Source organism: Loxodonta africana, chromosome 19, assembly GCF_030014295.1.
Source record: "Loxodonta africana isolate mLoxAfr1 chromosome 19, mLoxAfr1.hap2, whole genome shotgun sequence".
NCBI classification, from domain to species: domain Eukaryota; kingdom Metazoa; phylum Chordata; class Mammalia; order Proboscidea; family Elephantidae; genus Loxodonta; species Loxodonta africana.
The window spans coordinates 47930784-47949721 of record NC_087360.1 but is presented as its reverse complement, the minus strand read 5'-3'; the positions used below and the strand labels follow the sequence as shown (position 1 = coordinate 47949721).

Genomic DNA, 18938 nt, shown 5'->3' with positions numbered 1-18938 from the left:
AATTTATAGTAATTTTATGTTATCCATTAGAATAGCATTTCAGGAGTTCAGAGTTATCACCATTATTTTATCATTTCTGTTTTATGTGTACGCACTTAAAATTCTCTCATTCTCCAAGTCAAAGATATTACACAATCAACCATATTCCCAGTTCTTATTAATGCAATAACCTACCTGTATATTCTTTTCCTTCTCTCTTTTCTTTCCAAAGTGTGTATTTATTATCTATTAGTTCCTCTCCTAAATATCTTTTTCATAATTAGTCTCTTAAGTGTTTACATACATACATGTATAAGCAATTTATGAATTTATTCTCATAAAACCCTGACCTTATGCTTACTATATACTTTCCACAATTTGCAATTATATTTAGTTAGATATACATGTGTTTATTACCAGGCTTCCCTGCTAGACACTGTTTTTCCAATGCATTTCCACTGTTTAGGATAGTGCTAGGCACATAATAAACACTTCCTCATGTCAGCAACTGTAACACAAGAGAGTGAATGAATGATATGCTTTAACGTTTCTACTTTTATAACAATTTTTGAAGCTGATTCCTTTATTTTCTCCTTCCTGTATTTGTTTGGTTTTCAAAAGTTTGTTTGGATTTTATGGCTTTAAAATTAATACATGATAAAAAAATAAGGAAAAAAAAACAAAGAATAAAACCATAGTCACCTGTACTCCCATTATGCAGCAATAAATACAAGAGTATTACCTTTTTATCTTTCTTCTTGTATATATGTTTTCTGAATATTTATTGCTATTACTCTAACTCTAAAAGCAATACTTTTTTTAAATAAATTATAAAATTTTCAAAATTAAAAGTGGAAATAAAATCATCCATAATTCTACCACTTTAGAAATGACTGAAGCTAATATTTTCGCCTTGACCCTTTCAGACTGAAATGCACACACACACTTAAATTATTTGGAGGCATACAATTCACATCATTATGTAACCTATTTGTGATCCACTGAGCAATATATCATAAACTTCCCTCCAGGTTATTAAACATTCTTTTATAACATTATTTAAAATTGCTGCCTATCTTTTTCTACACATTCTATAATTTGCTTAAATGGTTTCCTAATGTTGAGAATTTAATATGATCCTAATTTCTCACTATTACAGAAATCAGAACTATCAAAAATCCTTTGTGCATAACTCTATTTCAATTAGAAAATTCCAAGAATTAGAATTACTGGACCAAAGGTTAGAATCATATTTAACACCTTTCGCATGTACTGTCAAATCACTCCTCAGAAGAATGTATGAATTTGCACTGCCCCCAGCAATACATGTGATCCTTTTAACTTACATTTCTTTGCTCAACAGTGACACTGAAGATTTCTTTTTCTTATATTTGCTGGCTATTTGAATTTATCTTTTTATGAACTACTAATTAATATTTTTTGCCCATTTTCCATTGTGGTTTTTTTTTTACTTATTAAAAAAAACTTTAAGTAATAAGATTTTTAACAATTTGTCATCCATGTTGTAGTATCATGTCCCAATTTGTCCTTAGGTATTATATACAGAAATCATTACATATGTAATGATTTATAAGCTGATATATATATATATGTGATACATAGAGAAATATATAGACCTAGAACTAGAACTACAGCTGCAGCTAGACCTAGACCTGGACCTGGACCTGGACCTGGACCTGGATCTGGACCTGGACCTGGACCTGGACCTGGACCTAGACCTAGACCTAGACCTAAATACGGATAGGAGTTCCTGGGTGGTGTAGATGTTTAAGTGCTTGGCTACTGCTATAGATTGAATAGTGTCCCCCATAAGGGTGTGTCAACTTGGCTAGCCCATGATTCCCAGTATTGTGTGGTTGTCTACCATTTTGTGATCTGATGTGATTATCCTATGTGTTGCAAATTCTAACAGTGGAGCAGTGGTTAAGAGCTGTGGCTGCTAACTAAAAGGTTGGCAGTTCGAATCCACCAGCTATTCCTTGAAAATCCTATTGGGCAGTTCTATGCTGTCCTATAGGATCACTATGAGTCAGAATTGACTTGATGGCAATGGTTTTTTTTTTTTTTTTTTTTTGGTTTATGATGTTCGTGATGCAGGATTAGAGGCAGTTATCTTAATGAGGCAGGACTCAATCTACAGGATTAAGTTGCATTTTGCGTCCATTTCTTTTGAGATATAAAAGAGAGAATTGACCAGAGAGGACAGGGACCTCATACCGCCAAGAAAGAAGAGCTGGGAGTAGAGCACATCCTTTGGACCCAGGGTCCCTGCTCTGAGAAGCTCCTAGACCAGGAAAAGATTGATGATAAGAAACTTCCCCCAGAACCAACAGAAAGAGAAAGGCTTCCCCTGAAACTGGTGCCCTGAATTCAGACTTCTAGCCTCCGAGGCTGTGAGAGAATAAATTTCTGTCTGTTAAACATCCACTTATGGTATTTCTGTTATAGCAGCATTAGATAACTAGGACACCTACTAACCAGAAGGCTGAAAGTTCAAATTCACCCAGAAGTGCACCTTGGAAGAAAGGCCAGATGATCTATTTCCAAAAGACCACAGCCATTGAAAACCCTATGGTGCAGTTCTACTCTGAAACACATAGGGTCTCCATGAGTTGGAATCGACTTGATGGTTTGTTTCTTGGTTTTTTCTATGTTTATATCTATATTTGTTTTTATATCTATATTTGTGTCTGTATCAATATTGGTATTGATATTGATACCAGTATAGATATTATATATAGAAAGACCACCCAAACTGAAATTTTCAGTTGTGTATATACACACACATACATATACAGGTAGTCCCTAGATTACAACATATTCAAGTTATGATGAACCACACTTACAACCCTCTGTTTTTTGTTGTACTTCTTATTGTTAGTAATATATAATGTTGCAGTGCATAATTTGTTGATGTTATCATTCTTAGATGTTCAGTGTTATGATTTATAAAGATACTGATAATAAATGGCATTAATAATGAAAACTAAGAAAAAATGAAGTATTCAACTTATGTCAGAACCAACTAACAACAGAGTCATCAGAACAGAACCCCATCGTTAAGTGAGGGATTGCCTGTATAGATAAGTAGGTAGGTGGGTAGACAGGTAGACAGATAGATAGATAGACTGATTGACAGATTGACTGATAGATTGATAGATGACAGGTAGACAGATAGATATAAAAAATAGATAGATAGAAATTGAGAAGTGTTCTATTTTATCCTGTCCTCTTTAAAACTTATATAGCATGGATATTATGTTTACTAAAATTTGAAAGCACCCCAATGAAATTGGTCTTGTCAAGGTCATCAATAACTGTTTAACCCAACCAGGAAGAACTTTGTTGTTCTTAACCTCAAATTAGCATTTTACACTGCTCACATTCTCTCCTTCTGGAAATATTCTCGCCCATTGGCTTTCCTGAGCCCACGCTGTCCTGCTTTGCTCCTACCTCTCTGGCCGTCTCAGGCTCCTTTGACGAGTGTCTTCCTCTGCCTGTCTGGTAAATACTGATGCACCTTAAGATTGTTGCCAAGCCAGTCTTCTGCTGTGCTACATAGTCTCTCTAAGCAATGACTGCCCCCATGACTTCCATGTCATGCTGCATGCTGACCATCACAAATCTTTATTTCCAACCCAGATAGCTTGTCCAAGATTCAGCCTTTTATATCCCATTATCTGCTAAAACTTTCCATTTGGATGTCCCCTAGGTTATTTCCACTCAAAATTCTCCAAGCACATGGGATTCTCAGTGAGTAATGTAATTGTCCATCTAATTGCTAATCAGAAACCTTGGATTTATGCTTTATTTCTCAAGCTCAATTATATTTTTTCTAGGAAAAACCATCCATTTCATCAAGATTTTAAATGTTCGAGCATAGATTCTACATAATATATATATTTTTTTTAATTTAATTTCCTATCTATGGTTCTTCCTCTCTCTCTTTGTTGTAACTTTCTGAATAGCCCTATTTCTAATTTTAACCACTTTTTGTTCCAAGGAGAATGTTCTAAAATTTCTAGGTAGTTGTGTACTATTAAATTGTTGTTTTTTCTAGTTAATTGCACTGAGTTCATAGAAAGTGGCCTGTACAATTTATTGAGTTTGTGTTTGTGTCATTTAACATATATTACATACAGTCTTGTCTGTGTTCCATGGGTACTGCTTTGCATGTATTATATATCTTTTTGATCACATTATTTAAAGCATTTTATCCATTTTTGCTACTATAAATTTGTCCTTCCACTTTCTCCTTATATTTCTAATGGTTTTCAAATGAATGTATATTTTTCTAGTGATGTGGAAGATATACATCCTATTTTAATTTATAAGCAGTGCCTTTACGATTTCTCTAAACATACTTTTTTTTCTAATTATTTGCCTCTGTGGATCTCCTCCATAGATAGGAAATTTTCCTTACCTTTTAGTTTTCTCACCTTATTCTTTCCACTTTTACATTTTTGATGACAGTTTATTATTTTGAGCTGATATTACTATTCTTAGATTTTCTGTGATCTGTATCTTTTAAGAACTTTATATTTACATTAGGTTTTATTGTCATATTAACAATAAATTCGACACTACATTTAACTATTTTCTCTGCTGATCCCAGCCTTTTAAACCACAACTTTTCCATTCTTGTACACTTCATTGATTCAGTTTTTCAACAGTCAGATTACATCTACTGGCAATTTTTGAGAAAGAATGAGAGTTGAATACTATCTGGAATAAGAAACAGAAATAAGAGAATATTCTTCTATCTTTCTCATATATAAATAACAACTTCTCTGGATGTGAAATTGCTAAGCACATTTTTTTCCTTTCAAAATCAAGTTCCTGCTTGTGTCTCTTGTTCTCACCCCTCAGGTGTGTGTCAGTCATGGCAGGAAGGCTTAAGGGGCATTCAGCACGGTCTCCTCCACTGAGTCCCGGCCCTGCTGCTCTTTCTCAGGCGGGGAACCATGAGTCCAGCTTTCACCCAGCCACCAGTGCAACCCTGTCTGCACACACCAGCACAATTGTACTACGTTTCAGGCATATTGTTGACACTTGTTTAGTTTCTAGCATTAATACCAGGTTTCTCTCATTTTTATGTTTTCTTGAAAATATCCTCAGATATATTCTAGGGATGGGGAGATATTAAACACTTGCACTTCCATTTCCATTTTACCCAGAAACACATGTAAGAAGAGCTTTTGTATAATTGGAATCAGATAAACTTTTTTTTCTCTCACTTAGCATTATAATGTCAGCAATTTCTGAAGACTTTTTTTTAATAATAGGATTTTAGTGGCTGTAATATTCAATAACAAAAATCTTTATTACCACTATTACAATTTACTGAGAGCTCACTATGTTATAGGTAGTATGCTAAGCATTTTTTATATTAGATCATTATTTCAACCCTATGACATGGGTATGATCCCCATTTTAAATACAATTCCAGGTGGTAAAGATGGAATCAGAACCCTGGCTTCTCTAACTCCAACACTTATGCTTTTAACCTTTACTGCTATGGAATTACAGATATTGTTCTAAGCTCCAGCAAAATATGCCAGCAGCCCCTCTAAGCTAACTGCTACCTCTCTGTAGCCAGCCGCTGGACTGGAGCTGGTGGAGAGCAAAGAAGGTCCTGAGAAATTGCCACACCACCCTCTGCCTTCTCTGATCCCCTCCCCGCCCCCTGAACTCACACCCCTTCATGTGCTTCCTCCCCAGCTTTAAGCAAAGGGCTTCAGAGTTGGAGAGTGAAGCCCTGTCTGCCTGAAGTTCTCAGTCCCAGAGAGCAGGGGAGGTCCCATTTGGTATCAAAAGGCAAACATGAACAGCTGCCTGTTGCTGCAGGGTGAATGAACACACTCAGTGACAAAAATACTCTAAGTCAGTCATAGCTTCACCTTTTTTTTTTTTCAAATATATATCATTTCATTGTTCAAAGTATTGATTTGCTTATATGGAGAAAACTAAAATTATAGATATGGGTATGTTTACAATATGCTGGCTATGAATTAAAGGAATATCCCATAAGGTAGAAAATCTAACTCTCTTCCCACCCCTTACTGCCTCCATATGGTCCTTGTTCCTTCCTCTCAATTTGCATGTGGACTCCCAGCACGTGCTCGGCCTGTGTCACTAGAGCATGACAGTGGTCCATCCATGGCCTCCTGGCCATCTACCTCCTTATTTCTGGGTCCTTCCTGCTGCTCAGCTCTCATCAGGACACACAGGTGGGATGTAAATGGCTTCTGTCTAATAAAACTTATCACACATCTGTACCCATTTTCTTTGCTATTACATTGAAAACCACCAGGACACACAGGTAATATCTGGTTTACCTTGTACCCCCACCCCTTAAAAACAAGCAGAATATCTTCCCCACACTAGGTAAGCAATCCATAGTACACCCTGAGTTTGTAGATTAGGTACAACTGCCTGTTTGGCATGTTTATTTTTTCTGGCGTGTTCCTGCCAGGCTTCACAGGCATGAACCGTGGGATGGGTTATATATGTATTCAGGATGAGAAAGACTGTTGTGAAACACACTGTCATCTATATGGACAGGAAATAATATCACTCATGCATGCATATACACACACAATTTCATTTAATCAAGGGCATTTTCAAAGTAGAAATCATGAAGTAGAAAATATTCAGCCTCTGTTTAGTCAAAGCCAAACAGAGGAACTGTCAGTCAACCCCTCAAGTGTTCAGCCTGCAAAACATCAAGGACAGGTTTAACAACTTTTACTTTGGTTCCAAACTAACGAACTGGCCAGTTGTTTTTACATCCTATAGATTCAGCTTCATCTTGAATCCCAACTCCCCCCCCCCCCCGCCACCACCACCCTGAACATTCTCTGACTTTTCAGGCCTGATGTGAGCCAAGTAAACCTCAATTAGCTAATGAAGTGCCCAAGACCAACACCAAGACTGTCTCTAAGGGCCAACCAAGTCATTAACCACCATCATCAGTGTAAATTTACAACCTCTCCAACCACATGGAGTGTGGGAATGCTGTGAAGTTCTGCCGACCCTTTGGCTGACAGGTACACAGAGAAATGCTGGCAAGGCAAAAACAGAATAAATTAAAAATACGCTTCAATCTATAGGCTCTGTTTATCTATGTCTTTCTTTAGTAACATAACATTAAGGTAAAAGGTCATATCCCCACTGAAATATAATTTATATTTACCTTTTATTAAATAATTATGGCATGGCATGAAGTTAAATATTACAGAAGTTAATCAAGGGGGAATTCAATAGAGAAACCCCAGACATGAGAATTTCGTCTTTGCTATACATAGAATGTCTTAATCCTCCACTGGGAGTCATTCGGGTTTGCTTAAGGAGTTTAATAATACACATTTCAACTGCCACAGAATCTAAATCCCATTTGGATCATCTTTGAAAAACTTTCATCAATACCTTGAGATTTCATAATATTTCTCCTGAGAGCCTGGATCTTATGTGTCATTTCTCATTTTGATTGTGGGTATAATATATCAGGTTACTTACATATCTTGAGCCTGACAAATAGATATAAATTATAAGTAATGGGCAAAGGGTTTCTTTTTTAAGTAAATAGCATTTAACTAAAAATATCTAATGGGAACCAATAATAATAATAATAAAAATCTGGCTGGTGCCCAATATTAATTTTCCCAAAGGGTCGGTGAGACATATAAGTTCTATATGATTTTTATCTTCATTCCTTAAAAGGAGGTACAGAGACCAGATAATGCTTACCTCAACACGTTGCTACTTCTGTTTCCTAAAAAAAGATAGAACACTGTCTAACATAGAAAGAAGGGCTCTTTGTTGGCATTCTAGACAGCCCTCGACAAACACAACATTGACATTGCATGCAGGTCATTGATGCCCTTGACCAACAGGGCACTAACCACAAAAATGGCTACACTGAAGGCTGATAAATTTCCTTTGCAGAAATTTGAGATGAGATAAATAAGGTAATGAATGAGGGATGCTCTGGGTGCTCAGTCTGGCTCTGCCTCTCTGGGGATGTTGGCAAATCACAACCCTGGCCTGGGCTTCAGCTCTCCCTACTAGTGAGTCTTCATCTGGGTCCTGGGATCACAATGAAAAGCCTTCAAGAAGCCAATAAATAAATGTCTAGAAATCATGGGCCTTGCTGTATTGTTGTGCACATGTGTATTTATCTGCAAGAAAGGGTCTTCACTTTTATCAGATGTTCACAGACCCTATGGTCCTAAAAGGGTGATGGCCCATACAACTAGAGGATCCCTGCATTCCTTCTAACTCTAAATCTAGATCATTCTTCAAGAATAAAGACAATTGATAAGAATCCTGCTCTTTGCATTCTCAAAACCAAAGTAAAGGAAAACCTAAAATCCATGTAATGCGATTGCCAGATAAACACGTAGATCAGAAAATGGACTTTGATAGACAAGCAGAGGAGAAAACATACATCAGTAATAACCTTCATGTGGCTTTGGGCAAAGGAAATCTTGCAGCAATCTAGCACTGGGATGAATTTAGATATACACAAACAAGCTTCTCCCCTCACACCACCTTTGGGACTTCTTCATTCTCCTCTTTCCATACAAGGTCTGTATGTTCATACTACCTTATTTCTCTACATTGGTTTCCATGAAGTCTGCCTCCCTTGTGCTATAATTTTGCCCTTATGCTCTCTCTCTTTTTCTTTCTCTTTCCCTATCCCCCAATTTCTTCATCTAGTCATATGCCTTCTGCTCTACTCCTTGTGTGTCCAACATTTAAAGGCTATGTCAAATTAGCACTTTAATTCTTCAAAGTTCAATGTTTTAATTGGATTGGATGATATGGTGGACAGAAGGCTGGACATTGGCTGGGGACCTGCCTTTGATTCTTATCCTGACCAACTATGCCATCTTCATCTAGGCACTGGAGCAGGCAGGGATTTGGGTTATTTCTCTGCAAAAAAAAAAAAAAGTTGGACTAAATGGCCTCTAAGCTCTTGCATTTTATGATTCTAAGGCCATTATTTATTTGATGCAGTGAAATTCTTCTCTGAGGAGGAGAGATGGGCGAGGGTTAAAGTCATATCCTATTGAATTAAGTCGTCTTTCATTTTTGCTACATTGAAATATCTTCGTACATCCACTTGTTATAATGTAGCAAAAATTCTGTGTCACCCATTTAAAAAAAAAAAGATAACATTGGAACACCTTATCAAGAGGTGGTACCTGTCTTTGTGGACACAGGAAAGAGAATACGAGCTGAGAATCAGCAGCGCACAAGTGAAAGATTAGGTGGAAGCCTCTGATATTTAATTTTAAATGAAATATTAATTTAATATTTAATTACGCTTTGGTTTCAAGAAAAACTGCAGCAGCAAGACAGATTGTTTGAAGAAGGGAGTAATATACATGGTAAAGGAGACAACTGTAAAAATTAAAGATAAATTTCAAGGGTAAATCTAAATGCCACAGTGGGGCAGTAATGAATGTGCTCAGGCTCTTTGTAATGTGTATTTAGAATATTATAGCCGAGAGCACTGGGCCGTTAAGGGACTGGGGTGTCCCCAGTGAAAGCACAGCCCCTATTCTGGGACTTCCAACAAAGCCCTCATTCCTGGGACTCAGCTGAGGAGGTATGCAAATTTCACAAGAGGTGGGGGCGGAAGTAACTTCTGTAAAACTGCAGGATGCCAGGAGGGCCATTGGTTCAACTGTTCGCTGGTTGAGCAGGCAACAATGGTACTCGGCCAGTTTTTGATGTCTGAATTGGGTATTTTTAACTAAAAATCAGATTCTCTTCTTAAATGGGGTTTTTTTTTTTTTTTCAGTGTAATGCTGTAAGAAAAAAAGGGAAAGAAATCCGAAGCAGATGAGCTATTAACATTTGAGATCCAGCTTGTACATCTGTGCAGTACAGCCTTATGAAAGGAAGGCACGCTCACTTGGGGGAACTCCTACACCCCCTGCCAAGACTCAGGGGAAAACTGCTTGGGAGAATGATTTTGGGGTTCGTGAAAATCTAGGCTTCTCATTTTTCCTTGCAGTTGCTGCCTGTTCTTGGCCATTATGCTGTTGATGAACACTTTCTCCCAAATAATGAGCAGGAATATTTAATCAATACACTTGTTTCTGCTGAAGTAAAAGCTATAAAGTGTTCTAGAGAGGAAGTTAGTTAACACGAATTCTTTGTTGCTTGGTGTGTTTCAATGGGTGTCTTTGCCTACTCCTAAATTCAACCCATACCTTGGGAAGCACCTACTCTGTGCACACCTGAGCACACAGTCAGTCTCAGTCTCTTCTGCTCCCTTCCTTTTCCTTTTAAGACCTGCCCCTCCTTCACCCCCACCTGCAGAGTTCACATCCTCAGGTCACCCTGGCTTAACCTTCTCCTGCAAAAATCTGATTGGTTAACATAGACCAGGCTATTCAGGGACCAGGCTATTCAGGCTAGCATGGCAGATCTTTCAAGAACAATCCACATTTTATAGAAGAAAAGATGGTGCTTCACAAAGAAGTCCACCACTAATCAGGAAGCCACATAGCAACTCGTCACGCAACACTATCTGTCCCTCTACCAAATGTCCAAAACCGAGGACTTTGTTTCCACTGGTATATGTATATAATTTCATCTTTCCATTAAGGTGAGTATTATCCCCATTTTGGGGGCTAGAAAACTGAGGTGAAGAATGGCTAAGTAATCTGCCTGCAATTTGGGATGCAAACCCAGGTGCTCTTTCTTTTTTTTTTTTTTAATATTTTATTGTGTTTTAGGAGAAAGTTTACACAGCGAATTAGGTTCCCATTTTAAAATTTGTATACAATTTGTCCCATGACATTGGTTACAATTTTCACAATGTGTCAGCATTCTCATTATTTCCATTCTATTTTTTCTGTTTCCATTGATCTAGCTTCCCTTTCCCTCCTTGCCTTCTCATCTTTGCTTTTCAGTAGATGTTGACCATTTGGTCTCATATAATTAATTGTCTGAGGAAGCACATTACTCATGGGTGATATTGTTTATGTTATAAGCTAATCTACTATTTGGCTGAAAAGTGACTTCCAGGAGTAGCTTCAGTGCCAAGTTCAAAGGGTATCTTAGGGCAATGGTGTTGGAGGTTCCTCTAGTTTCTATTGGTCCAGTGGTTCTGGCCTTTTTTAGGAATTTGAATTTTCTTCTACATTTTTCTCCCATTCTATCTAGGACCTTCTGTTGTGTCCCTGGTCAGAATGGTTGGTAGTGGTAGCCAGGCACCATCTAGTTCTTCTGCTTTCAGGTTAGAAGAGGCTGTGGTTCTTGTGGGCTATTAGTCTTGTGGACTAGTTTTTTCTTTGAGTCTTTGCTTTTCTTCATTCTCTTTTGCTCCGGACAAGCAGAGACCAATCGTTGTATCTTAGAAGGTTGTTAGCAAGCTTTTCAGACCCTAGATACCACTCACCAAACTAAGGTGTAAAACATCATCTTTATGAACTATGTTATGCCAGTTGACTAAGTATCCCATAAGATTATGACCTTCAAACCAGTAAACCAATCCCACAAGTTGTTTGGATTATGTCTAGGAAGTCTCTGTAACTATGCCCCCATGTGCTTTAGTTTACATATATATGTATATATGCAGTACACACAAACATGTATATACATATGCCTACAGATAAACCTATACATGCATGTGCATGTACTCACATGTGCTTTCCTATACACGTATATGCATAGATATCTACCTACGTAACCACACACACATTTTTTTACTACTGTTGTTGCAAATTATATGTTATAGCATTTATCAAAGTTGTCCCTTTTTTTTGTATACTTCTTAGGGACTTCATTTACCTTAGTCAAATTGTACAGACTTCACCCATATCTGATATTGCCTTTCCCATCATGAAAAATAACAAGTGTCTACTATCTAGAAAGTGATTTCCCCTCCCTCTCCCTTCCATGCCTGGTAAACATCAAAGCCAGATACTCTTTTGAGTCTCTGACAACAGCCTCCAAGGCTGCCTTCTGCCCTGGAGCTAAGTTCTCACAAGTTTAATAACAAAATGAAGTTTGCACTCCTTTGCCTTCTGTAACTTCAGTAATTCGTAAAGAGGATTTCTGTAACTCCTAAGTCATTGAAAACACTCTGTAGGTTCTAAGCCTATGACGTCACACTGAGATAATGAAAATCACTCTATTTTGCAATCTGGGACACCAGGGCACAGGAAAGGATACTCTGAGCCGCCACTCCATGCTGACTGACTAATCTATTTCCTATATACTTCCTCGGGAACTGCCAAAAAAGACCAGGCAACTGGCATTTGCCAATAAAATTACCAGTTGAGGCCAGACAGATGACTTTGATATGATTTCTTCTAATAAGCTATACAGTATTGAGAAGCAGTACAGGGCGGTGGTGAAGAACTGAACTTTGGAATAAGCTCGGTCCAAGCTCTGTCACTTAATTAGCTTGGTGACCTTAGGTAGGTAACTTAATTTCTCTTATCAGAAGGACTCTCACCTATAAGTTGAGATACTAACAGAACCTTGCTCAGGGGAGGGAAATGGTGGTGGTTAAGTGGCATAATGCCTATAAAATTCACCCTAGGTGCTCATTAAATGACATGTGTGGTGACTGGATTATTATCGTTTTTTGTTGTTATGAGGGAGATTTTTTAGTACAGATCCAGCAAAGACCCATAGAAACAGTACTGAAAAGCTGGGCTCATCTACCCCCATGTTGTTGTTCGGTGCCATCAAGTTGGTTCCAACTCACAGCAACCCTATGTACAACAGAATGAAATACTGCCCGGTCTTGCGCCATCCTCACAATTGTTGCTATGCTTGAGCCCATTGTTGCACACACTGTGTCAATTCATCTCACTGAGGGTCTTCCTCTTTTTTGCTTACCCTCTACTTTACCAAGCATGATGTCCTTCTCCAGGGACTGATCCCTCCTGATAACATGTCCAAAGTACCTGAGAGGTAGTCTCACCATCCTTGCTTCTAAAGAGCATTCTGATTGTACTTCTTCTAAGACAGATTTGTATGTTCTTTTGGCAATCCATGGTATATTCAATATTCTTCTCCAACACCATAATTCAAAGGCCTCAATTCTTCTTCAGTTTCCTTACTCATTGCCCAGCTTTCCTATGCATACGAGGCAACTGAAAACGCCACGGCTTGGGTCAGGCACACCTCAGTCCTTAGAGTGACATCTTTGCTTTTTAATACTTTAAAGAGGTTTTCAACTTATTTGCCCAGTGTAATTCACCGTTTGATTTCTTAACTGCTGCTTCCATGGGTGTTGATTGTGGATTCAAGTAAAATTAAATCATTTTATCCCCATATCCATCTACCCCCATAGCCATCCATAGTGACCTGCTGTCAGCTTGCAGGCTCTGTGTGGGTCTACTGAGTCAGCCACAGTCTGCACAGCTGAACACCATGGGGAATTTTCCTGATGGCTTTTTGCTGCTTTTCTGTGGGTGGTGCAGATTTTATATTATAGACAAAGGCAATCCCACCTCCAAATACCGTTCTCCGGACATTCACTACCTGTATACTCACTGCCACCTAAAGACAAGATAGCAAAGAAATACCCGTAAAACCAAGAGCCGTGGTTGCATTGGGTGTTCCTAGTAAGATTGCTTTTCCTGAACTGCCAGTTCTCAGTGGAAAACTCTGAAAGGGAGCAGAGGAAGGATTCCCTCCCCCTCTAAGCCTAGGCTGGCATACCATCCCTAGGTCTCAAACCAGACAGAGGAAACAGGACTTTTTGATAAGCTATAGTCTCATTGCTGATCTCTGAATTCTGAAGTAGCAAGCTACACTTTAGCAAACCATGGTTGGAGAAAAATAGACCTGTGAAGTTACACGTGTGAAAAAAACATGTTGTTTTTCAGAGCCCTGATGTTGTTTGTGCTGCACTTGGCAGCAGTAACCTAGGGGAGCTGATTACTCGATTTTGGCTCATTTTACCAGGTAAGTTTAAATCGAATAGTCTTGGGTTCATTATGGTGATGCCTCGTTGGATACAACAATTATCAATAGTTGGACCATGGACCATACGGTGAGTGCGGTGGGGCTCTGGGAGCTGAAGGAAGAGAGGCTTGATGAAGCCTCCCTTTATGGCTCCTGATTTTTGCATCTCCTTCTAGAAGGGCTCCACTTAAAAGTAAGCACTTACTATTGTGTTCGCAGTGGAAGTGGCCCAATCTCATAACAACCCTCCTGTGTATGAAGTACTTTATGGGTCAGAGTCTCCACAACAGCCTCATGAGCAGGACTCAGGGATTCCCAAACTCATTTATTTGTTTAAAATACAGATTTCCAGGCCCTTCCTCATTCCCCCACCGCCCCTGAAGAAAAGCATGATTCAGTATGTTTGGAATGAGGCCAAGCATGGGTCTCATGATCAGCCAGATTAGGGAGACATCTATGGATAATAGTATAATTAGTGCCAGAGTTTTACGGATGAAGAAGATAAGATTCAGAGACGTTAGATGGCTTAATGAAAGGAAAAAAACTAATAGATGGCACGGCTGGCATAAGAATGCAGGTCTTCCGGCTCTGAGTCCACTGTGTCTTCTATCAGATTTTCATCCTGCCCAGAGTGTTCACTCTGCCACTGCTAAAGCTCTCTCTTTCTAGGTATCAAGTTTTTCTTTTCTTATGAAATCAACATTATTTCTTCCACCTCACTGTTTAAGCTAGCTAAGTATTTGTTTATGCTGAGAGTGATCTCTGAACACTGCCATGCAGTGAGGTGCTGGCTGAGGGTTTGGAGAAGCTGACTCCCAAGGTTCTCAGTGTGGCTTAGTGACCCAAGTGTAGCCCTCAGAAGCCCAGGATGGCTGGAAATATAAGGGGCCTTTGTCTTCCCCAAGGGAAAAGTTCATGATTCTCCTGGCTAGATGGAGTTAGGACTCAGCTCTAAGGTAGAGAAGTCTCATCAGCTGTAGAAGCCACTGCCTTTTCAAACATTAGTCTAAGTTTCCAAACCAAAAAACCAAACTGGCTGCCATCGAGTTGTTTCCAACTCATGGTGACCCAATGTGCGTCAGATTAGAACTGTTCTCCAAAGGGTTTGCAATCGCTGACTTTTCAGAAGTAGATCACCAGGCCTTTCTTTTAGTTAGCAGCCGAGCGTGTTTAACCATGTTCACCACCCAGAGACGCTCTAAGATTCCCAGCTCATAAATCAGCTTTTCATGTTGGCGGCTGCCCATTCAGTGAGAAAGATGAGAGACCACCGATCCGTTTCCTTTGGGGTCTGGAACTCTCCAAAATGCTTTCCACTTCTTATTTCCACCTGTGTTGAATACGGCCCAGTAATCTCAAGGTGAGAGTTTTTCATAGAGGGTAACCAGCCTCCTGAGCCATCCTGGATAGTGTTTATATTTTTGTTTCCTTCTCTGATTGTGAAAGGACACACTACTGAATCTCTGCCCTTCTCACTCGTCTTCCAAGATCCTTCTCAAAGGTAGTCTTCTTGACTCCTTGGCTGGAAATATTTTCTTTGTACCTAAAAATTTGAGTTTACTAATATGTGCTGTTTTGGCATTTAAACATGTGTGACATTAATTTTTATATAATATTTTCTTGTTTTAATTTTTGTTTTATTTTTATTGTGCTTTAGATGAAAGTTTACAGTGCAAATTAGGTTCCCATTCGAGAGTCTGAACATAAAGTGCTCCATGACATTGGTTGCATTCCCCATAATGTGTTAGCACTTTCCCCATTTCTGCCCTGGCTTCCCCATTTCCTTTCGTCCAGATTTTCTACTCCTTCCTGCCTTCTTATCTTTGCTTTTGAGCAAATGTTGTCCTTTTGATCTCTTATAATTGATTGTTCTAATGAAGACATTTATGTCAGTGTTACCATTTATTTTATGGACCTGTCTATTATTTGGCTGAAAGGTGATTTCCTGAAATGGCTTCCGTTCCAGTTCTGAAGGGTGTCTTAGGGCCATAGTCTTGGGGGTTCCTCCAGTTTCTGTCAGACCAGTAAGTCTGGTCTTTTTTGTGAATTTGATTTTTTGTTCTATGTTTTTCTCCCACTCCATCCTAGACCCTCTGTTGTGAACTCAGTCAAAGCAGCCAGTAGCGGTAGCTGGGCACCATCTAGTTCTTCTTGTCTCATGGTCGTGTAGGCTGTGGTTCATGTGGTCCATTAGTCCTTTGGACTAATTGCTCCCTTGAATCTTTAGTTTTCCTCACTATTCTTTGTTTTAGATAGGAAGAAACCAATAGTTGTATCTTAGATGGCCACTCTTATTTAAATTTTTAATAAAAACTAATTATATTAGAAAACAATAGATAGAAATGAGAAAAAGGAAGGAACAAAAAACATTTAAAATAATAATACCAACACCCAGAAACCATCATAGTTAATGCCTTGGTATGCAGACTTCCATATCTTATTTGGATTTTTCACAGCATTACTTTTAACATCTAAAAAGTGTTCCAGTGTAAGGATGTTCCATTATTTATTTAATAAGCTCCCTAATGAAGACTAAAAAAGTTTAGTCTTTATATTATAAATATAAAGCACTATTATAAACAGTGCTCCAATGAAGAACCTTCAGGCCAACTCAATTTCTTTCCTAAATATGCATGACTAAAAGTGGAATGGCTGGGTCAAAGGGTACACACATTTTTAAGGCTAGGACCATCAAGATACCCTCCTTAGCCATTTATATTCCTAGAACAGTGTGTTAGAAAGACCCCATTTCCTTTTAATTTTATCAGCCTGAGTATTTTCATTTGTTTTAAAAATCTTTGCTAATTTCATAGAGAAAAATATTATCTAGTTGTTGCCTTAATTTGCATTTATTTGATTATTAATGTGGTTGGAATTTTTTTTTATATATGTTTACTGCTTAACTATATTCGTCCCAGATTTAACTCCTGATGTTCCTTCCCAGACTTCTCTTTGGGGATTTGTCTTTTTTTTGTTAATTTGTAAAATAGCTAACATTCACTTCTTCATCCCCAATGCATACTGTTGTTATTTTTAGGTGTCAAGTCAGCTCTGACTCATAGCTACCCTATGTACAACAGAATAAAACACTGTCCAGTCCTGCACCATCTTCACAATGGTTGCTATCTTTAAGCCCATTGTTGTAGTCACTATGTCAATCCATCTCAGTGAGGGTCTTCCTCTTTTTCACTGATTCTCTACTTCAGCAAGCATGATGTCCTCATCCCTCCTAATAACATATCCTCACTTCTAAGGAGCATTCTGGCTATATTACTTCCAAGATAGATCTGTTCATTCTTCTGGCAGTCCATGGTATATTCAATATGCCAACACCATAATTCAAAGGAATCAATTCTTCTTTAGTCTTCCTTATTCACTGTCCAGCTTCTGCATGCATATGAGGCAACTGAATATACCATGGCTTGGGCAGGTGCGCCTTAGTCCTCAGAGTGACATCTTTGCTTTTTAATACTTTAAAGAGGATTTTTGCAGTGTATTTGTCCAACGCAATATGTCGTTTGATTTCCTGACTGTTGCTGCTATGAGCGTTGATTGCAGATCCAAGTAAAATGAAATCCTTGACAACTTCAATATTTTCTCTATTTGTCATGATGTTGCTTATTGGTTCAGTTGTGAGGATTTTTGTTTTCTTTATATTGAGGTGTAATCCATGCTGAAGGGTATAATCTTTGATGTTTGTCAGTAAGTGCTTCAAGTCCTCTTCACTTTCAGCAAGGTTGTGTCATTTGCATTAACACAGGCTGTTTATGACTCTTTCTCCAATCCTGAGGCTGTGTTCTTCTTCATATAATCTGGCTTCTCAGATTATTTGCTCAGTATACAGATTGAATATTATGCAGAGAGGATACAACCCTCATGTACACCTTTTCTGATCTTAAACCACTCAATATCCTCTTGTTCTGTTCAAACAACTGTTTCTTGGTCTATGTGCAGGTTCCACATGTGCACAATTAAGTGTTCTGGAATTCCCATTCTTCACAATGTTCTCCATAATTTGTTATGATCCACACAGTTGAATGCCTTTGCATAGTCAATCAAACACAGGTAAACATCTTTGTGGTATTCTCTGCTTTCAGCCAAGATCCATCTGACATTAGCAGTGATGCATAACATACGAAAAAAAAAAAAAAAAAAACGAATTCGTTGCCGTCAAGTTGATTCTAACTCATAGGAACCCTATAGGACACAGTAGCACTGCCCAATAGAGTTTCCAAGCAGAGGCTGGTGGACTGGAACTGCTGATATTTTGGCTAGCAGCTGAGCTCTTAACCATGGCTGTGATGCATAACATTGTGGCTGACAAACAGTAGACATAAAATATTTTTTTTTCTGAATAAATGAATCTTTATATGCATAAGATAATGTGTCATATACAACAAATATGTTCCCAGTTTGTCTTTTTCATTTTGATCTAATGCACGGTACTTTGAGATGCAAAAATTTTGTTTTTATGTAATTTTTTAGAGCTATTATCTTTTGGAATGTCTACATTTTTAATGAAAATTATTTAATGTAAATGTATTTCCGTCTCTGGTGTGAATTTACAAAACTAACATTTTTAAAAAATGCTTAACTAGTTGTGCCAATACCACCTCTTAAACATTCTCTCTTTTCCACATTGACCTGAGTAGACGTTCCCTCACTTACGTTAACAGTTATTTAATGTGAAAATGGTTTCCTTTTTAATCCTCTTCTGTTGCATGACATTTCTGTATTTTCCTACAAAGTCCTACATTTGTTTAATTACTGAAACTTAAAATAGGTTTAATGTCTGGTAGGGCAAGAGCCTCACATTTTTCAAAATTAAGGGTCCTATTTTTGCACTTTTACTTTTCCAGGTGAACTTTTGTAAAGTTTCCCCAAAACATTTTGTTGGTATTTTGATTGACATTGTGTTCAACTTATTCATTAATTGACGTCTTTGCAGTATTAAATCTTCCCACCGCTCCGCCAGCTGGAAGTATTTTGTCCTT

The 18938-nt window shown here is 38.2% G+C and overlaps 1 protein-coding gene across 6 annotated transcripts in view; it reads right to left on the bottom strand.

Annotated features, from left to right (window-relative positions):
* Positions 1-18938, bottom strand: part of EBF2 (EBF transcription factor 2) — a 212215-nt gene that overhangs the window by 22690 nt on the left and 170587 nt on the right. The gene's annotated exons all lie outside the window — the stretch shown is intronic.